At 30.0% G+C, this 9,725-nt stretch overlaps 1 long non-coding RNA gene across 1 annotated transcript in view; it reads right to left on the reverse strand.

Moving 5' to 3' along the window:
* Positions 1-1,954: 1,954 nt before the first annotated feature.
* LOC111614477 overlaps positions 1,955-9,725 on the reverse strand; it is a 10,542-nt gene continuing 2,771 nt past the window's right edge. The window contains exon 2 of the long non-coding RNA XR_002754939.1: positions 1,955-2,127. This is a non-coding gene — a long non-coding RNA (uncharacterized LOC111614477). The remainder of the gene's footprint in view (positions 2,128-9,725) is intronic.

Below are 9,725 nucleotides of genomic sequence, written 5' to 3' on the forward strand. Positions count from 1 at the left end.
GTACGAAAACATTTTTTTTTTCTCCCGCATCCTGGAGAATTTTTAAATCATTAGATACGCAGTTGACAAATTAACAATGTCGTTTGTAATTCTCGGCTAATTATAAACGCATATATCAGAACCGGACAAGTTTGTTAATTGTCCGACACCCGGCCCGCTTTTGATTAATGTTTCGCATCGTGTTATTGGCTAATTCGTCTCACGTGACCGGCATCTTTCTCTCCGTCATAAACTATTCTTCGACGATCGAATATAACCCGTTTAACAAAGTTTGATTATACAATTTAATATTTATCGAGAAACGTATGTCGACGGCTTTTCGAATTATAAATCTAATTTAAATATTTTGCAAACCGCCAACCGACAAAATTAAAACTATAACCCAAATAACTAATTTGAATTTAATTAACGTTATCCTTATTGGTTGTTCGATTAATGACGTCGAAAGTTTTAATAAATGATCAATTATAAACTAGTCTGACGATTATTAATTATAGAAGACATCTTGTTTAATCTCGCTACCGTGTAATATTCTCGTAAACAAAGAAAATAAGAATTTTATTATTATTATTATTTAGTTTTTGTTTACGAGATTATTGAAATCTAAAATGGCGCCGCGCAGCTGTCATTTTCGATCACATGTAACTTTATACACGTGGTACCAAGTTTATGAATAAATTTCCGAAAGTGGTAAATTACAAGTTTTGTGTAATTCGAAACGGGAAAATACACAAAACTCTTGTCAAATTACGATCGATACAAATATCAGATAACGATTAAAACATCTCGTAGCAACTGGGTTGTGTGTGTCGATATATAAGCATCTGTTTTCTATCTCGTCCCGTTTCCTTAATAATTGGTGACAGAACTGCTAGTCGTAATGGCTTTGTGATGTAGTCTCTCTTATCCGATTAGCCCAGCATAAACCGCTGTGACGCTTACTACCAAGATTAATACATCTGACACTATCTGATAAATCTTGCATCGTGATTTGAACCGGTTTATAGTTTATGACTATCGACTATTGAATAAGTTTTTCCCCCTTCTTTCTACTGTAATTTTTAAGAAAAAAAATTATCCTCAAATAATTATTATTCTGCAGCATTTTTAATGCTCTAGGAATATTCATGAATCGAGTAGGAAAAATGTCACTTCGATGTCTTTAAATTAAAGGAAGAGTATCAAGTTTCCTTTCGTAAACGTGAATTTACAAGGTGTTAAGTTACCGGAGAAAGATCATCGTTTGTTTTAATATCCGCAATATTATGGGATTATGTAAATATATTCAGTTAAAAGACAGTTTTACTTACTTAAAAATATTGAAAATTACTTTTCGGCTGAGAAAAATGATTACTGGATGTAACCGTGTGATAAACGTTTATTATTTACAGTGTAAATTTATAAAACTGCTGATAATCAGATGAATATACATAAAATGTTACAAGAAATGAAAATACATATTCAAAGATATTTACAATGTTTTAGAATTTATATACTGTAAACCAAATTATAATTCATGTCATACAGGCCTATGTGAAAATATACAAAACTTGATGATAATCAGATAGCTTTAACAATATATAATTCATTCAAGTCTATTCATTCATTCAAGTCTAAGAACAATATATAATTCATTCATATACTATTATAATTATACAATTTTATCTCTTCTAATAAGAGATTTTTATTTTATAAATAAAATAACAATAATTATAGAATATTATAATACTCGTATATAAAATATAATAGATAATAAACAAAACAATCAAACTTTTCCTCTGTAAACAAGGTAGTTAGTTATATGGGAATAACTATTTTACAAAATTCTTAAAATTTTTAGATTTATTTTAAATCTTTAAGATTTTAACTCCTAAATATTTAAAACATTTTGAGAAAATATTATAGTTAGAATATTTTTTTTTTTATTATTAATCAAAATGATTAAGTTTCAGTATTTACTGCAGCTATATTGTAAAAGTCTCTCATCACGTTACTTGATTTTGGAATAGTCACACAATTTCTTCCCTTTCCACTGATCTCAGCAAAACACTTTTGAATTTCTGTAGTACGAGAACACATTAATACGAAGCGTACTTCTTTTGGGAGTTCTTCATCTGCTAAATAGGCCTAAATTAAAAAATTAGTAATAATATATTTTATAAAATGGCAAATTTATATAAGTTTTGCTTAAAATACATGTCTAATATTGATAAATTATTTTACTAATAAAATTAGATAAAGAACTTTCTATGTTATGGCTTGTTTAGAATGTAGCTAAATCATTAGAAACCAAACCTTTTATTGTCCAGTGTAAAATTTACACTGGAACAAATGTTTTTGGCTAATTTAATTAATCATTGTCAAGTTCCAATCTAATATAAAAATAAATTGTAAGATTCCAGAACTTTGCTTACACAGCAAATGTTCTTGATTCACTTACATTAGTTACATTATATTAGATTTTAATGATTAATTAAGTTATTCAAAAATGTTTGTTTTGATGTAATTTTATGCTATATTGTAAAGGTCAAGATTATATTCATTTTGTTATTGTTTACATTAGATAAATCTCTCAAAAATCACTTGAGAATATATTAACAGATTAATGTTACACAACATTACTACAAGATATAATCTGCATTATAGTTAATCTCTATCATATTTTATCATTCAAATTTCTATCCAATATGCACATTTAATAACAATTTGGTTATGTTTGGTATGATGATATATTTTTTAATCATTTTACAAACTTATTTTAGAAGAATAAAATTTTTCATTAGATAAGATTAGTTAGGTTTGAAATTATTAAACATACAAAACATTTATTAATATACAATTTAAAACACTCATACTTTATTATTGCATTTGCTTTGATTAATGAACATTCTTTAATAATTGCTTATAATAACTTTTCCTCTAAGGATTAGAATGTTGTGTAATTGACAAACTCAATGTCAGAATTAATAAACAGTGCAAAAGAAATGTGCTTATTTAGAATGGCAATATTAAGACAATTTGATGCTATTCATATTCAATCTTTATTATTTCATTTGTGATTCCCAGATGAAAACCAAGTTTCATATATAAATAACACATATTTTTCTTTATTTTTAAAATCAAAGTCTTAGTTATTTCATGTTGCTAAACATTAGCAACATGAAATAACTAAGACTATTTAATTAATTGATAGCATGTTGCTAAACATTAGCAACATGCTATCAATTAATTAAAATAAATTCTAATGACACTACTTTAATTACTAAAAAGGCTCTCTTCAGAATTTGAAGTAATTTACTTTGCTTAAACAAGCAAATACAGTACTTGTAAATAATTTAAACCAGCAGTGTTCAAACTATGGTAATGTACCAAAGAGGATGTAGAATTTTTCCAATTTTAAATAAAAATATAATAATTTAAGTAAGTTCAAGTATTTGTTTTTCAGACTTTATTTGTAGAGAAATTATATTAAATAAATTTGTTTATAATTTGTAGAAACCAACAGCATTAATGTCATGAGCATTATGTCATCTAATTAAAATTGATTCTGCTAAGAATTAAGTTTTTTTTATTATAATTTGAATGAAGAATATAGTATTTATGTCCAAGCTCAAAACTTTGATATATGTGTTTCAATTTATTTATCACATTAAACAACTTTTTAACAGTTAAAAAAAAAGTTGAAATTTAGATTATTATTAAAATTTTAAAAATCAATTTTATTTTAATTAGAAATTATTATTTCTTCACTATTTTATATTCTAATTTTTAAGTTTTCTACAGATTGGTATCAGGTTATAGATCAGACTTTCACAAAAGCTATTTAGCTGTCAAATTGTTTAAATCTGTGGCTAAAGAAGTTTTTCAATAGTTTGATACACTGAATATAAATATTCTTATAATTTTATTTCTTTATTAAAACAATGAAATATGCTATAAAATATTTTATCCTGGTAAGTAGAAACATTAATAAAATACTATTGTCTATCTAATTTTATTTCATAACAATTACTGTATAAGATGATCTTCAGATAAGATGAGGTATAAATTTTCGTCAAAGTTTTATAGTTTTAGCATATATCTGTCCTACAAGATGACCCCCAAACTATCAATGGCCTAAGAATTTAGTTTAGATCAGCAATCATCATCTGGATAATACTGTATAGCGCAATGGTTCCCAACCTTTTTCGGGTGGCGACCCCCTTTTTATAAAAGCCAAGTGACCCGCGACCCCGATACAATTGAAAAAGGTATTTTTAATAAGGTAATTAAAAAAACAATAAAATTAGTTTTTTAGTATAATTTTATTTTAAATTATGTTTAATAATTAATTTAATGAGATGGTTGAAATTGCATGTATTATTAACCAGTCTCAAAGTTCGCGGGTGAGATTTTGTTAACGCCAACCTCATGTCATTCTCAACATTTAATTTATTCCTCTCAAAACTCTCAACACACGATTCAACTAACTGTGACAGAATAGCGTACTCAGATTACACTTATTTTAATTTTTTAAAAATATATGAAATTATTCAAACTTTAAGACACCATTAAAAATAAATATTGCATTATAGTGAAAATTTTGTTTTAGTTTACTGCATAAGTTGGCGACCCCACAGAAAACCTGTCGCGACCCATAGGTTGGGAACCCGTGGTATAGCGTATACAGAATTATGTCCTATTTGTAATTTTTTGAAGAAACTTAAAATTTTATTTTCTTGCATCTGGCAGCACTGCCTTGCAATTGTTGCAAACATTCACACTGATTCAAGCATTTGGGTAATGACCTTGACCATTCACAAAAATGTCCTATGGGTTATTCTATTTTGTGTGGACATACCCTACTCTCTACTAGTAAATAATTATGGTTTTTCCATTTTTTATAAAGATTTTAATTTATATAAATTTCAATCTAATTTTTTTTTGTATCTGTCCTACAAGACGACCCCAGATTTTGGGGTATTTTTTTATGATTCAACTATTGTCTTATCTGCGCAGATATATGGTATATTGTATTTAGTTCAAGCCCTGCTTTTCATAATGAAGGTATGTTAGTAACCTACATTATGAAAAGCCAGACTTGAGCAAAATTAATACTGGAACAAATCTGTATCATCCTAAATATTTTTACTTCTTGTCTGTGATTAATATACAGTATCTCAATGTGGCCTAATCTGACCAATTTTTCCAGATTTATCACACCTTGTCCAAAATGCATTTCCAATGTTAATAAAAGTGTGTCTATTTTTTGGATCTGATTCCTGACTGTTTTCATCACTTGACCTACAAGGTGTGATAAGTTTGGAAAAATTGGCCAACTTTTGACTACATCAAGGAAACCTGTATCATTTTTACTGAATTGCAACTAGAACAGAATCAATCAAACCAGTTGTTTTGAGCTGGTTCATACAAGTTTATCAGAACATTTTAAAGTGGTGAGATTAACTACCAATATAAAACATGTAGGTGTGGAGAACATACTGTATATTGGTTTGCATTCACCCATGTTAGTGTTAATTGTAAAGGTGCAATTGTCATTATGAAATTTATCAATTATGATAAACTGCTTAATCTGATATAACATCTTTCATGTAGAGTGACTGCTACTTTTGAAAATTGTTAGGTAATAATTATAGCTACAAATTTCTAAAGTTTAATTTTACAAGTTAGATGTTCTAAAAACTAAACCTTAGGGTTGTTCTAAGAGTGTAAACAAATTCACTGAAAATCTGCAACACGTCTAAGAACAAGCTAGAAAATTCTGTGTCGACATCACCTTACCTTGACTTATGAGCACAACAGTTCCAATTCCCTTTGTTCAGTGTTGGCAACATCAGAAAATGGCAAAATTGTCTGCATCTGAACTGAACATTTAGCAAATAAGTTTAAAGATGAAGGCATATGCACAGACAGATAAGTTCTTTGCTGTTCCATTTGCGATTATGTGATTTCGGTTGATGTGAAACACCAAAAAATGAAAATCATGTGACACATGAGTTCGGAAAAGCATAGAGAAGGCAAACTGAAAAAGAAGAATTTCAAGCAGACATTTATAGGGGCTGCATTTCAAAGAGGAAAAGAATCTCAGAATATAAATAATACGTTTTATGCAGATTTAACCACCACTCTTCTGCAGGCAATTATACCCTTATATAAGGTAAACAATCCAGCCTTTAACTCATTTCTCCAGAAATATATGAGAAAGCTTGTTCCCGACAAGAGCACACTTAGAAAAATCTACATGAAACCAGTTTATGATCAAATCACATCTAAAATCTTTGATGTTGTCAGAGACAATCCTGTAGTGTTCATACTGGACGAAACAATGGATTCCACAAAACAGTTCGCACTGAACGTTCTTGTTACACTTCTGACCAGATGCTATGTATAACCAATATTGTTCAAAATGTACCAACTTGAAAATATGAACTCAACTACAGTGCCCCAAGCACTGTACACAATGATGTTTGGCCACAACTTGACACAATGATGATTGTGTCAAGTTGTGGCCAAATGGTGTCCAGTACAAAAATGTTTGGCTTGTTCTTACAAATCAAGCATCTTCCATGTTGTCAGCATTCTCAAATTTGAAGTGCATCTACTGCAACCTAAAGCATGTGACTTGTCTTGCCCATGCCCTACACAGAGTATGTGAACATATTCTTGTAGAATATAGCAAGGCCAATGACTTCATTTCAAAAATGAAAATGGTTCTTGTCAAGTGCCCTAGTCAGAAATGCTTGTACCAAGACAAAACTGGGCTGCCATTACCACCCAGTGGTAACCTGTTGGGGATCTTGGATAAACAGTGTGGTGGTATACTGTGAGAACTTCGAGAAAATTAATGCGTTTATCAACAAACTTCCTCCTGGCGATTCTGCGACTGCCGACAGTGTCAAGAAACTGATTGCTGATCCAGTAGTGACCACAGAGCTCTACTCTGTGCATTTGTACAAGTTATTGGTGGATAAAATCAACAAGCTGGAAAGACGTGGAACTGAAATCTGGGATCAGTGGAATGTTGTAAGTCAGGTGCTTGATGTACTGGATGGTTTTGCCCTGGACAAACTCAGATCTAGTTTATCAAAAAAACCTGATTTGAAAAATATTTTGGATTGCACTGAACTAGAATTTCAAGTAAAAATGAAACATGCTCCTTAGTCTCGGTTGACGTAGAAAGATCTTTTTCCCTATATAAAGACATTCTATCCTCCAAACAAGAAAACTTCACTTTTAAGAACATTGAAATGGTTACTGTTGTAAATTGCAATAAACAACTATGTAGTTTGTAAATATAATACTTCTTGTTGGTTTTTGTCTTAATAATACAGCATTTAAAAGCACCCAATCCATTCTAAAAAATGCACCAAAAATCCAGACACTATTTATGATATATGCATTTCAAGAAAGCATCATAACTGAAGAATTTCAATTATTAAAAATGGAAAGTGCAATAGTAATTAATAATTGATTTATTGATATCTATACATTATACCTTTATAAATCCATTGTAAATCTGACCTGAATCAGTCAGTATGGATTTAAGGATGGGGAATGACATCATGTACTACGATAAATTTTGGGATCTGAACCAGATTTGATCTTGGATCACCTATGGAGATAAGCCATAGTATTGTATTGTATTGTATTGTATACCTTATTGTATGGTCAAAAATAGTGATGAAAAAAAATATAGAGTATAAATTTCCCATACAATTGCAATTCTATTTCTCATCAATAATAAACAAATAGAGAATTAATAACAATCAAATTTATCCTCTTACAATCTGTTTTTAAGAGAGCGAGTCAAAAAAGAGTGAGAATGAATTTATTATCCATAAGATACATTAGGCAGGATCCAAGTTGAAATGGTTTTTATCAAAGTAGTCCCTATGGAGTTGTATACACTTGGCTCAACATGTCTGCCAGTTGTGGAAGACATGCTGGAATCTATTGCTTGAAATCATCTTCAGAATGTCTGTTAATGAGCTGAAACACTGGCTCTACAGCTCTGATTTCAGATGAGGGGAAAAAATATGGACTGTATGGTGTGGCATACATTTGATGTTTGATACAAATTTTCCAAGGTCCATCAACTACTGCTTAGTATCTGTTACATACAAATGTCCCTGTATGTAACAGATACTGAACAGTATCACATGACAATTTTGAAGACTCTGGCCAAACACATCTGATGAGAAAGTCCTGAACTGCATCCATCTGGTTGGCACCTACATCATGATAATTCAAGCTCTCACATTGCCAATATTGCTGCCAAATATTTGGCCTAAAAAAACATGAAATGTATGTCTGGAATTCTTTGGAAGCAGGAATTTCAGCATTTATTTTTAAAAATTCATCTTTTTGGAAGCAGTTTTTGAAGATTTTCTCTGATACTTTCTTCCAAGACATTGCTAGCAAATACAGTGCATCAATAAGGGAAATCTTTTTGCAATTGCACTTGCATCAGATTGATCTTGAATTTCATCAAATTCAGCTGTAATATGCACATGAATTTGCCTATCGCAATAAGTTTTTAAAGTTAGTACAATACCTTGATCACTTGACTCAATTAGCAATGTACTGTTTGAAGGTATGAAGATAATTTTGATGTTATTTAATGACAAGTTGTTCATTTGTACCATGTAGTTGTCTACTAAAAAGACAATTTTTTGCTTTAATTCATGATTCCACTTAATAACCAATTGTTGAAAATGACATTTGTCATCCAAACATTCATACTACAAAAGTAATCAACAAGCAAACTTCTTATATCTTTAAAATACCAAGAATTTTTACTTTTCACAATCACCAGAAGGTCTGGCTTTTCACCTATCATATTAACACAACAAAGGACTATCACTAGTTTTTTTCAAAAATTTAAGTTCTTTAGCAGTTTCATTTTTTAAACAAATAAGTATGCTCGGGCATTGCATGAAAGTAGAGTCCAGTTTCATCTGTATTATAAATATCCTTGGTGAATATTAAGCAATAATTTTTGTCCACTCTGTCTTTATCCACTCATTAACTGTTAACAATTCAACACTTTTTTCTGTAGAAAAAAGTGTTGAATTGTTAACAGTTAATGCCATGAAGATGTTTACACATGATATTCTCTTGCTCCATAGTTTTTATTAGTTGTTCTACTTTTTGATGCCTAATAGAGCCATTAACTCTTTTCACAAATATTACTGAACCAAATTTTTAATGCTGAATCAACTTAACCCTCCTTTCAATTATAAAATTTTTAAATGCACAGCCATACTACAAATATCTTTAAACCCGATATACAATAAAGCTACACACCAACAGAATGACGAAAATCTATCGGGCTAGTTTAAGGCTAATTACTAAATAAATTACGTAACCAATTTGGCTCTAGAGGTAAGCGTTAGGCGCCATCTCTTATTAACATTAATAATTATAAATAAATAAATTAATTTAAATAATTTAGAACTGTTGATGGTTATATAGTTAGCTTCTATATGCTGGAAGATGAGATCGGACTGGAGGTCCGGATAGCGTAACTGGCAACGCATCTGCACAGTAAGCAGGAGTTGTGGGTTCGAGTCCCGCTCCGGGCCAATTTTTTCTCCCAGCAGTTCTAAATTATTTAAATTAATTAATTTATTTATAATTATTAATGTTAATAAGAGATGGCGCCTAACGCTTACCTCTAGAGCCAAATTGGTTACGTAATTCATTTAGTAATTAGCCTTAAACTA

This window comes from Centruroides sculpturatus, unplaced genomic scaffold (assembly GCF_000671375.1).
Source record: "Centruroides sculpturatus isolate CEXI.00-Female unplaced genomic scaffold, Cexi_2.0 scaffold2203, whole genome shotgun sequence".
NCBI classification, from domain to species: Eukaryota; Metazoa; Arthropoda; class Arachnida; order Scorpiones; family Buthidae; genus Centruroides; species Centruroides sculpturatus.